This window comes from Chinchilla lanigera, unplaced genomic scaffold, assembly GCF_000276665.1.
Source record: "Chinchilla lanigera isolate Chin_1 unplaced genomic scaffold, ChiLan1.0 scaffold00033, whole genome shotgun sequence".
Classification (NCBI taxonomy): Eukaryota; Metazoa; Chordata; class Mammalia; order Rodentia; family Chinchillidae; genus Chinchilla; species Chinchilla lanigera.
Window position 1 is genome coordinate 8,671,029 of NW_004955434.1, and position 12,285 is coordinate 8,683,313.

The 12,285-nt window shown below is 37.1% G+C and overlaps 1 long non-coding RNA gene across 1 annotated transcript; it reads left to right on the top strand.

Moving 5' to 3' along the window:
* The first annotated feature begins 272 nt into the window (after nucleotides 1–272).
* LOC106148955 lies at nucleotides 273–12,041 on the top strand. Its single transcript, XR_001234769.1, has 3 exons — nucleotides 273–345; nucleotides 9,882–10,023; nucleotides 11,953–12,041. It is a non-coding gene; the product is annotated as an uncharacterized LOC106148955 (long non-coding RNA).
* Nucleotides 12,042–12,285: the final 244 nt, after the last annotated feature.

The following is a 12,285-nucleotide window of genomic DNA, read 5'->3' on the forward strand; positions in this document are numbered from 1 at the left end:
TAAATATTTTGTAAATAAGCATAAATTGTAAGTGTCAATGGACATTTTTTACTAAACCTTTGTATGTAGTCATAAATTTTTAAAATATAATTATTAAAATCAATGGATCAAAAATTTAAGGTGTCTAATAACAATAATCACAGCATTACTATTAATATTAATGACAGAAGACTATATTCACGGAGCATTCTGTACAATTAATCTGTCAAATACTTTCTATTTACAACCCTGTGTAATGGATATTATCTCACACATATTTTCAGAATGAAGAAACTGAGGCTTGGAAAGTTACCTAAATTGTTCCATAAAGTCAGGTAGAGTGACTTCTGGGAAGATGGTGCAGAGGTAAGCAGCAATAAATCAGCCTTTCCAAAATTTGGAATCCAGAAACTGAAAAGTGATAATTTGGGAAACAGAAGAAGGAGGGAGATGGATCCCTGGAACCCAGGAAAGATTTGAAAGGGAAACTGGAGCCTACACATAAACTGAAGAGGCAGACTGCCATAGAGAAAAACAGAAGGGCAATCTGTACTTTCTCCCTGGCTCCTGGCCTGTGGCAAGAGAAAGAACAACCAAATCTATAGAGACACAGTGAAATGGGCAACCCCAGAGGACTTCAGGGAGAGGCACACCAGTGGAGTGGAGCAGTGGACACTGTGCACTATAACACCTGGTAACTCCAGGCCAACCACCTGCCATATCCCCTGGAGAGAGTACGTGGTCAGGCACCATTTTAGGGAGGGGACAACTGAATCTGGAACTCAGAGCAGCCACAGGTTGGCTTCATCTCAGGGTTCCCAGTGTTAAACAACCACAATGACTGGGTGAGGGACAACCACAAGAGAGTCCATGGTCAGGGAGCCATGGTCAGCCCAGCAAAAGACACCCAGAGTGCTTCAAGCTAAGTTACCCAGACCTCACTCCCACAAATGGAGGCCAGGTTCAATCTGAGTTTCTATGGATTTGAAAATCCCAGAACCAGAAATGCACCATACTCCTATTACTAGCTTGCTGGGTTTATCTAGAAGAGTTATGCCTTGAATTGGACACTGTCACAAAACTGTAGACCCTAGAAGATAGCCACAGGCATCAAATCACAGGGAAAGTTCTGTTTTTCTTTCTCTTTGCTTTTGGTCTTTTAAAAAATTTTGTTCATTTTTTTTGCTTTTGTGAGTTTGAACATTTTTAATTTTTTTTTGTTTTTCTCTGTCCTTGTTTCTGTTTTCTCCAGTTTTCCTTCCCTTCTGTCCTCTTCACCAGTTTCTTGAGACTTGAGTATAATCTGTTTTTCTTCTTTCATTTCTCTATTTTTTTCCTTTTCTCCCTTTTAAATTTTCTCCCCTTAGGGTAAAATTGCTCTATGGAGTGGTATTTACTGTGTATACTGTTTAAATTTGTCTTTGATCTTGTTATACAAGTATAGATCTTACACCTAGGGTTAAAGGTGGCAAATTATTATCACAGTTTGTCATCTTCCAGTCTGTATTTGGTGCTGTTATTATTACTGATAGTAATATTTTAATCAAAATGACATAGTTGTTATGATCAACTGCTCTTCCTTATATGCCAATACCTAGATTGTCTGAGGGTCATAAACTATACTATAGCCTAGTACCATTGAACTGGGTGATAGGGCAAAGAACTAATGAACAAAAGAGGCAGAATCCTGGGACAGACTCAAAGGCCAAAAGCCAGCTACAGTTAAAAGAAATCTATGAAAACAGTCACTTCCTTAAGAGATCTTGATCCTAGTCATGAAGCTACCTACCACAAGCAATTTACAAGCCTCATGCAGAAAACAAAATAAATAAAGAACACCAAAGAAAGATGCAATCCAAGACCCCCTGCTTGCCCAAGGCAAATCCGGGGAGTGTTAAGGTGGATGAAACCAAAAGCCAGCCAGCTGAACTTTCTGAAATGGTAACAGCAGAAGTAACAAAACAGATGAATAAGTCTCTTGACAAAACTGGGACAGAAATAACTACACAGATAATTAAAGCTATGATGACCCTAAGGAAGGAAATAGTTAATGAATCTAGAGTAGATACAGGTAAAAAATAGAGGAGCTAAGGAAAGACAGGGAAACCATGACTACCTAATAAATGAAAGAACTGGAAGCCGTAAAATAGATTGAAGCAGATATTGAGGACAGTAAAAATTCTATTGAAGGGGGCTGGGGATTTAGCTCAGCGGCAAAAGCGCCTGCCTGGCAAGCGCAAGGTCGTGAGTTCGGTTCCTGGTACTGGAGAAAAACAAACAAACAAACAAACAAAAAATTCCTATTGAAAGTATATGCAGCAGAATCAGCCAATACAAAGATAGAATATTATATGTAGAATACGGGGTTTCAGTTGATCATCAAATGAAAGACTTCTTAAAAAAAAGCAAAGAACAATAAAAAAAATCAATGCAGCAGCTGCTTGACAATGCAAAAAAGAATAAATAGCATAAATTGGAAACAATGAAAGATCAGAAGATACCACAAAGGATATAAAGGACTTGTTCACAGAAAAATGGCGGAACTTTCCAAGCATTATATGGAAAAGGATTTGACATATGGATGAATGAGGCATACAGAACTCAAAATAGCCATGATCAGAAAAAAACACTCTTGGGCACATAACAGTCAGAACCCCAGAAATACAACACAAGAACAGAATATTAAAAGCTGTTAAAAGAAATCACCTCTAAAGGAAAACCCATCAGAATCAGAGAAGACTTTTCAGTGCAAACCCTGAGTCAAGGAGAATTTGGAGTGAAGTATTTCAGCTCCTAAAAGAAAACAACCTGCTACTCAGATTGATGAACTCCACAAAGTTACATTTCAAAATTGATGGAGAAAAAAGCTACTTTCATGTTAAAGAACACCTGAAGAAATTCATGACCACCAAACCAGCACTCCAAAAAGTTCTGAAGGATATTAAAAGACAACAAAGACAAACTTTCCAAGAATCCCAATAGAATGAATCCAGCAGGCAAGGCAAGCAATTAAAAAATGGGAAAGAAAGGGAACCAACAACTCAAAAATACTATAACTACAAGGATAATTCAATACCTATCAGTTATAACCATCAATGTAAATGATCTCAATTCACTAATCAAAACAAAGAGATTGGCAGAACAAATCAAGAAACAAGATCCAACAATATCCTATATACAAAAACACATTTAACTCAAAAAAAGTCTTAGAAGAGGAATTCATAGAAAAAATTCATAGAAATTTATAGAAATTCAAAATAAATTCATAGTAAGAGGATGGAAAACAATATTTCATACAGCTGGAACCAGGAAAAAATAGGGGTAACTATTCTATTTGAAGACAAAGTGGATATCAAGCCAAGACTGATCAGAAGAGATAAAGAAGGTCACTACATGCTTGTTAAGAGAAAAAGCCAAGAGAAAGAGACAGCAAACATAAATATATATGCACAAAATATGGGAACACACAACTATATAAAACAAGCACTAATGAATATGAAAAATCAGATGGATACTAACAGACAGATCAACTAGACAAAAATCATCAAAGAAACATCAGAGCAGAAGCAAACCTTTGAACAAATGGGCTTAATAGATAGCCATAGTGTTCCACCTAACAACAGCACAATGCACAGTCTTCTCAGCACCACACAGGACTTTTTCCAAAATAGACCACATATTAGCTCCTAGAACATGGCTAAGTAAATGGAAAGGAACTGAAATTATCCCAAGGATATTAACAGATCACAGTGCAATGAAATTCAAAATCAATGGTAAAAGAAACCACAATAACTACATAAACACATGGGAATTAAATAATACCACCCTGAACAACCAATGGGTCACATACAATTAAAGAAGAAATTAAATTACACAATTAAACAATAATGCTGATACAATGTACTGGAACTTGTGGGACACAATGAAAGCAGGGACACTTATAGCAGTAAATCCTCACAACAGAAAAATAGAATAAGCTCAAGTACATAACCTAATGTTGAATGTCAATCTTCTAGAAAAAAGAACAAGTTAAACCCAAAATTCATATGGGAAGGAAATTATGAACATCAGAGTACAAATGCAATTGAGACTAAGAAAACAATATAAAGAATTAATAAATTGAAGAGTTGGCTCTTTGAAAGATGAAATGAAATAGACAAACCCTTAGCCAATCTTATCAAAAAAAGGAAATAAAAGATCCCAATCCTTATAATTAGGACTGAAAAGAGTAAAATTACAATGGATCCTGCAGAAATCCAGAAGATCATTAATACGTACTTGGAGAATCTATACTCTAATAAGATAGAAAACTCAGAAAAAACATACATAGGAATTATTAAAGCTGAGTCAATAAGGTCTAAAAATTCTGAATAACCTGATATCAGTCAATAAAATTGAAAAGAAAAAAACTGCCAACAAAGAAAAACCCAAGTTCTGACAGATTTACTGCTGAATTCTAGAAGACCTTTAAAGAAGAGCTAATGCCACTATTACTCAAACTCTTTAATGAAATTGAAAGGAAAGCAATACTCCTAAAGTCATTATGGAAGCAAGCATTTACTCTGATACTAAACCAAAGAAGGACCCAATCACAAAAGAAAACTACAGGCCAATCTTCCTAATGAACACAGATACAAAAATCTTCAATAAGATATTGGCAAACAGAGTACAGCAAATCATGAAAAAGATAATACATCTTGACCAAGTAGAATTTGACCCAAGGATGTAGGGATGGTTCAACATATGCAAATCAATAAATGCAATGCATCACAGTAACAGTACCAAGGACAAAAATCACATCAACATCTCAAGAGACACAAAAAAGGCATCTGAAAAAATTCAACAATCATTCATAATAAAAACTCTACAGAAAATTAGAATAGAAGGTCTTTATCTCAATCTGATAAAAGCCATCTATCACAAACTACAGGCCAACATCATGCTAAATGGTTAAAAACGGAAACTTTTCACTCTAAAACCAGGAATAAGACAAGGATGCCCACCATCACCACTCTGTTCAATATAGTTCTGAAAACATTAGCCAGAGTAATTAGACAAGAGAGAGAAATAAAAGGAATATGGATAGGAAGTTAAATTATCATGAAATGGTATTCTACTTAGCAGACCACAAAAACTTCACCAAAAGACTCCTAGAATTAAGAACCAAATTCAGTAGCATAGCGGGATACAAAGTCAACACTCAAAAATCAGTAGCATTTCTATACACAGATAAAAAACCTGCTGAGGGAAAATTAAGAGAAACTACATCTTTCACAGAAGCACCAAAAAAGTGAAAAATTAGGAGTCAATCTAATGAAAGAAAAAGGAGATCAAATAGGATAACAAAAAGTAAAGACAGTCCCTATTCTTGGGTAGGCAGAACCAATATAGTGAAAATGGCCATACTTCCAAACTGTTATACAAATTTAATGCAATCCCAATCAAAATACCAATAGCATGTCTCACAGAACTTGAGAAATCAAACCTAAAAAAATTTATATAGAACCAGAAGAGACCTAGAATATCAAAAGCAATTCTGGGCAGCAAGGGCAAGGCAAGGAGGCTCATAATTCCCAATCTGAATTTATACTACAAATCTACCACGATAAAAACAGCATGGTACTGGCAAAGAAACAAACCCAAGGACCAGTGGAACAGAATGGAATGTGCAGAAGCAATTCCAAGCACACTCAGCTACCTTATCTTTGACAAAGCGGTCAAACACCTTCACTGGAAGAAACAGCTATTTTAATAAACGATGCTTGGAATGCTGGTTTTTCACATTCCAAAGATTGAATCTAGTCCCCTATCTTTCACCATTCACTAGATTAAAATAAAAATGGATCAAAGATCTAAATATTAAAGCAGAAACACAATCAGCTGGAAGACAGAATAGATAGAACATTTGAAGACTTAGGTGAAGGCAAACACTTTATGAACAAAACTTGGTTAGACAGAAATGCTACAAAGAATTAACACTGGGATCCTATCATGTTAAATAGCTTTTCAGAATGAAAGAAACCACCAACAGAGTGAAGAGAAATCGCACAGAATGGGAAAAAAATTGACCAACTATTTGTTAGACAAAGCACTAATATCTAGAATATATAAAGAATTTAAAACAATCACTCGGCAAAATTAAAGACTCAGTCCAAAAATGAGCATCTGAAATGAATATACAAAAGAATGAAATGAATATACAGTCTCAGATGAAGAAGTACAACAGCAAATAAATGTATGGAAAATTTTTAACAACTGTTGATTTGAGAAATGCAGATTAAGACAACACTGAGTTTCCATCTCACTCCAAAAATAATGGCTATGATCAAGAAATCAACCAATAACAAATGCTGGTGGGACAGGTGAATAAAGAAACCCTTCTCCACGGTTGGTGTGAGTATAAATTGGTACAATTAGTATGGTAAACACTATGAAGAGTCCTCAAAAAAGTAAAACTAGAGGTTTCATTTGACCCAGCTGTGTCCCTTCTAGGTGTCTTCTTAAAAGAGTTAAAAGCATCACACCATAGTGATATATGCAGACCAGTATTATAGGAGCACAATTTATAATAGCTAAATCTTGAAAACAGCCCAAATGTCCCTCAACAGATGAATGGATAAAGAAAATGTGGTATTTATATACAACAGAATACTACTCTACCATAAAGAAGGATAAGTTTGAGTCATTTTTACATAAATGGATACACCTCAAGATCATATGTTAAGTGAAATAAATTAGACATACAAGTTTAAATATCACATTATTTTACTTAGGTAAGAAACCCAAAGGGTACAAAAGGAGCAAAATGGAGGATAGATATTGGGAAGTAGGAAAACATGTTCAAATGGGAAGGAGGACAAATGGGGAGAGGGAAGGAAGGGAAAGGAATTTTTAAAAAAGGAATGGAAGGGCTGGGGATATAGCTCAGTAGCACAAGTTCCTGCCTGGCAAGTGCAAGGTCCTGCGTTTGATTCCCAGTACCAAAATAACAACAACAATAATAATAATAATAAACAAATGGAAGGAAAAAATGAAAACAAACTTCTATAAATGCAGAGGTGAAGGAGTCTTAAAAGGAGGGGAGGGGAATGAAATAAAGAAGAATCAAGACATATGGTATAGGTACAAATTCCCTATGATGAATCTGATCATTATGTATCCCCAAATGTGTACTCAAAAAATACAATTTTTTTAAAAGTCCATGAGAATATAACAGATTATCCTATTTTCTATATGATATTGCTAAAGTTTAGAGAGGTACAGGATTCAAACCCAAATCTGTCTCTACAAACTCTGCTCTTCCCATTACACACATAAAGGAAGATTCCTTCACTGTGTTGCAATGAATTAATGTCTGTGTCTTTGCCAAAAGAACTTAAGCCCAGTGTACCAAAGGTCACAATTCTGGGAGGAGACATGAAAGTCCTTATGTTCAACACAGCAATCTCAAATGTGAGTCATCATTTCAATGGTCTTCCCAAGGATTATTTAACTTTTATTAAGATATCATTACTGACAGCAAACTCTTGTTATTCCTAGACATTTCACCTTTGAACTAACCTAACTGTTGGAGACCACTACAAAGTGGCTCTGAGCTGGGTTTAATATTAACCAATTGGCTTTCTGCATTTACTTGTGAGTTGTCTGAAGCTTAGGCACCTTGTCTGCAGATGGGCTGGCTACTTATAGTAAATAAGCCTCTGTGAGTCCCTGGTCACCCTGAGGCCTGTATTGACCTGTGAAGCTGTGACTCCTCAAAGGACAAGATAAGTCCATAGCTGAGGATGTTTGGGCTCCAACCCTAATTAACTACAAGGAGACTGCAGCTGCAGGCTCCACACTCCTACAATAAATACCAACCTAAAGATAAGGTAGTTCTCCTGACTGACATAATTTACTACTTGGGAAAATTTTCCCAAGGTCCTGTGAGATTCCCATGTTTTCTTGAGTATCTTCCTCCTTTGAAAACCAAATAAATATGGGCTGGCCAGAGAAGTCTTTGTCTAAACTCAGAGGATATTGAAGCTGTAAGAGAGTTAGTCCCTCCTGGAGCCCTGAAATCATTTCCATTGTCTCATTTATTTGAGCCTTCGTTGTCCACTTGCTTGGGAGATTGTGGGCCTGATCAGCCTGCAATAACTAAGGGTTATTTAACTCGATACCTAACAACTAGTATAGTCATTTTATTTTGAGCTGAAAACTATCACCTTTTGGCATTTATCTGTGAGTGACAGGCTTAGGTCACAAGACCACAATGACATTATTCCTCTTACTGTAATGTGGTTCTCGGTCCTTTTTCAAGCTCAGGGTTTTTTGATCCTTCCTATCATAGACTGTTGCTTGTCTACACTACTGGGGATACTTCTACTGATGCTCTCTTTTAAGACTAGGAACCAGTTGAAACAGTAGCACGGCTGAACCTATAGAGTAGAGACAATGACCCAGAGTGAGGCTACCACTGGAACTATCCTAACCATGGTTGTAACCATACTGGCAAGATCCACAGGGGATCCAGAGATTAGAAGCTGAGACATCTCAAATTAGATGTGCTTAGAGAATACCTTTGACTTTCCATATGTCTTCTATAACAAAGCATAAAGACAACAGCAGATGAAAAAATTACTGGAAGGACATAACAACAAATTGGAGACAGAAAAAGCATCACCATTAAGATAGATATACTAAAAATTGTCTAAGAATATATAGGAAAAAACTAATAAAAAATAAAATGGTTTTCAAGATCCATTGGGAAATAAGAAATTGTATAATATATATGTAGTTGGAGTACCAGAAGAAATAGAGAATGAGAATAAAACAAGGAAAGTATTTGAAGAGATAATGGCCAATGTTCTCAAATGTCATTAGATAGATCTTCAGAATCATGAGCTGCTGCTAGAATGGAAAACATGCCCCAGACTACATATTTGAAAAAGCTAAGCCCCTGAACTTTTTGAGGAAGTGGTAAGTAGAAAAAATGAGGTGAGATAGAAGTACAATCAGTTATTAATTTTAAAAGGACTTGTATATAGGAAATTAAAGTAAAAGCTCTTAAGCTAACTGAGGTGCCAAAACCTCAGCCCTCCTGAGCTTAGATTTATCTAGAAGCTACCAAGTATCTATTCTGGGCTGCGTGTTTTATATGCATTAACTTACTGAATCATTTTGAAAACCTATGTTATTTATTATACCCTATTTTCTATAGGATATTGCTAAAGCTTAGAGAGATACAGTAATTTGTCCAAAGCTGCACTTCTGATAAGGGATGGAGCTGAGATTCAACCTCTGCACTGATTCCAAGATCTAGTCTAATAGCTCTGTTACCTTGCTTCTATCTAGATTGGTCATTCATAGTGCCCTTTTCCATACAATAGAAGCACTGAATTTTTCTCTTATACACTGTAAGCTACAGTATAGAAAAGAGGGTGGCATTGTTCAAAGACCAGAACCATGGGTTACGAGGGAAGCAGACTCTGCTTGCCTGGAGATCCTTCAGTTCATAGAGCAATATGAAACTTAAAAGTATGAAATTCAAAAGCCTATATTTGTGAGTAGTCTATGTTGTGATCCAGCCATTAGACCCTGTATTTCCAAAGGTTCTTTGGATCTTGAGCTGACTAATAATATAGAGTTCTAAAGAAGGGTATAAATCTAAAATAATCATCTGGGTGTACTTCTTGGTCCTGGATACTGATATGCTGATTCTTATAAGGACAATCAAATTATTTGAAGCTGGAAAGCCACATCATAAAGATACCTGCATTTAATGACAGACAGACTGTACTAATACTCAAATGTAGTGGATAAGCAGATGTCCAAAATTAAACAAAAGTTCAAATCAATTCAATGAGACTTTGATGAGCACCTACAATATATTTCAGGCACAGCTTTGTTTGTGTTTCTAGGCAACAGTGAAAACCATCAAGAATCGATCTAGAGCACAGCACATACCACAGGTGGGACCAGTAGCCCAGTGAAATGCATGCCACAAGTGGGACCAGGAGCACAGAAGTCTGAAGCAGCAGTGAGAATATGAGCCAGTGATTGGTGAGTGAAGTGAACTGGCACTGTGCTCCAGCACACAGACACATGGAAAATAAGTAGGCTGGTGGGGTCACCATTGTATTTCAAAGAATTGAGGGAACTCCAGCAGCAGAATAGTCCTGAGTTCCTTCACTGCCAACATCCCAGTGTAGAAGGAGGGAAGAGCCATCCAGTCACAGTAGACTGCTGGCAGGTAGGAGAAGACTAGGAGGAATTCGATTGAGAGGTAGGAGCTTGAACCACCTAGATTCCACTCTGCTGGCCACCAAAAGCTAATCATTGTGGATGGCACCACTCTAGCCAAAGTGACATAATTGTTCTAAACAGCTGTTCTTCTTGGCATTCCAAGACAGACTAAAAATAAGGGTCAAATAAATACTGTGGCAAAGTGCCAAAGGTCCAAGGGCTGGACCAAGCAGGCAGCAACTTCTCATCTCCAAAAATTTAAGAGGTAAGATCTTGCAATAGACTCAAAATCCACAAACCAGCTACACCTGGAAGATACCTCAGAGAAATAGTCACTTCCTAAGGGTTCTAAATATTAGTAATAAAGAAACCCACCATAAACAATTTACAAGCAACACCCAGGAATTAAACTTAAAAAAGAAGAGAAAATGAGAAGACATTTAGAAAAGATGCAACCCCAGACATCCAGTTCACCAAAGGCAAATCCAGGTGATATTGAGGTGGGACAATCTCAAAGCTACCCATGTGACCTCTCTGAAGTGGTAACAACAAAGCAATTGAATGAGGCTCTAGAATAAATCAAATCAGAAATGATTTCTTAGATAACTGCAGGGATGGTGTCCATGATGAAAACCATGCTTAGTGACTCTAGAGCAGATACAGACAAAAAATTAGAGGATCTTAAGAAAATTATGGAAGCCATGAATGCTTAGCACAAGAAAGAAATAGAATCTACAAGGCAGATTCAAGCAAATATCCAGGAGAATAAAAATTCCACTGAAAGTATCCACAGTAGATTAAGCCAATGTGGGACAGAATCTCAGATACAGAAGACAGGCTTATGGTTAGCAATTATGAAAAGAAAGATTTCTTAAAAATATCAAGGGATCATGAGAAATCAAACCAGGAGCTGCTAGATGAGGCAAATAACAACAACTTAAGATTGATTGGATTCAATGAAAAAGCAGGAGACAGTACAAATGATATTAAAAAAACTGTTAAAACTTCCATGGTTTAAAAGCAAAGCACACTTTGTGGCAGTTTAAATCCTAGACCTTGTATATATTATGTGCTTCATGAAAGTTCTAAACTACTAGTAGTGTTTAAATGCATGTACCACACGCCTGTAGTCTCAGCAATTTGGAGGCTGAAGCAGTTGGAGAGTTCAAGGGCTTGCTGAGAGTTCAAGGGCTACATAGTGAGTTTAAGGACAGCCTGAATTATATAGCAAGACCATGTGTCAAAAATCAATGATAATAATAATAATAATAATAAAAAATGCATATACTCATGTAAGTACCTGACCTTTCTGGCTTCAGCCTGATATCTCAAAGAGCATCTGAAGAAAGTGAGATGTAGGGTCAGGGCAGTTAGGGACTTGCCTTACTCCTTCAGAGTGGAGGACCCTTGGCTGATGGTGGCTCTTCCCCACCCAGTTCTCCATTGTGAGAAAGGTCAGAGCGGTGCCCACCAGACCCAACTTGGCTACCTCTCCTTATGCTAACTTCTCTGCCTTTCTTGGGCTCCGATGGAGAACACTTAGGTCATTCTCTGCCTGAAAGATTCATGTATGACCCCCAAGCAATAGAGAAGCAAAAGAAGGATTATGGCTTCTTTTTCATTTTTAAAGTCATCATTCCTCTATCTATCTCAGAAAAAGATCAAGTCTCCCGGGATTGGGTCTTTGAGAAAGTATCACCATGAAAGCTGGCTTCCTGTCTTATTTTTCCTGTCTTCTTGTCTTAGCTTCTCCTTTGTTTGGGTATCATCCATCATCTGCTCCCCCCACTCCCTTTCTATCTTTTGCACTTTCCCTATCAACATTTTGAGTCCTAAGTCCAGTCCCTTCACATTTGGAATCTTCTGCAACCTCCGGTTTCAGCTTGATTCCAACAGAGGATTCCTCTGACCCTTTCTTCATGAACACTCTCCTATCCCATGGAAGCGACAGCTGTGAAGACATTTCACCCACAGAAGACTCTGCCTCTGGTTTGCCTTCAGAAGTTCTTTAAAGACAAACTTTGGGAAAAGCAGCAGTTTCTCACAAAGCTTGCCTCACCTAGTTTATGTAAGGGTGAG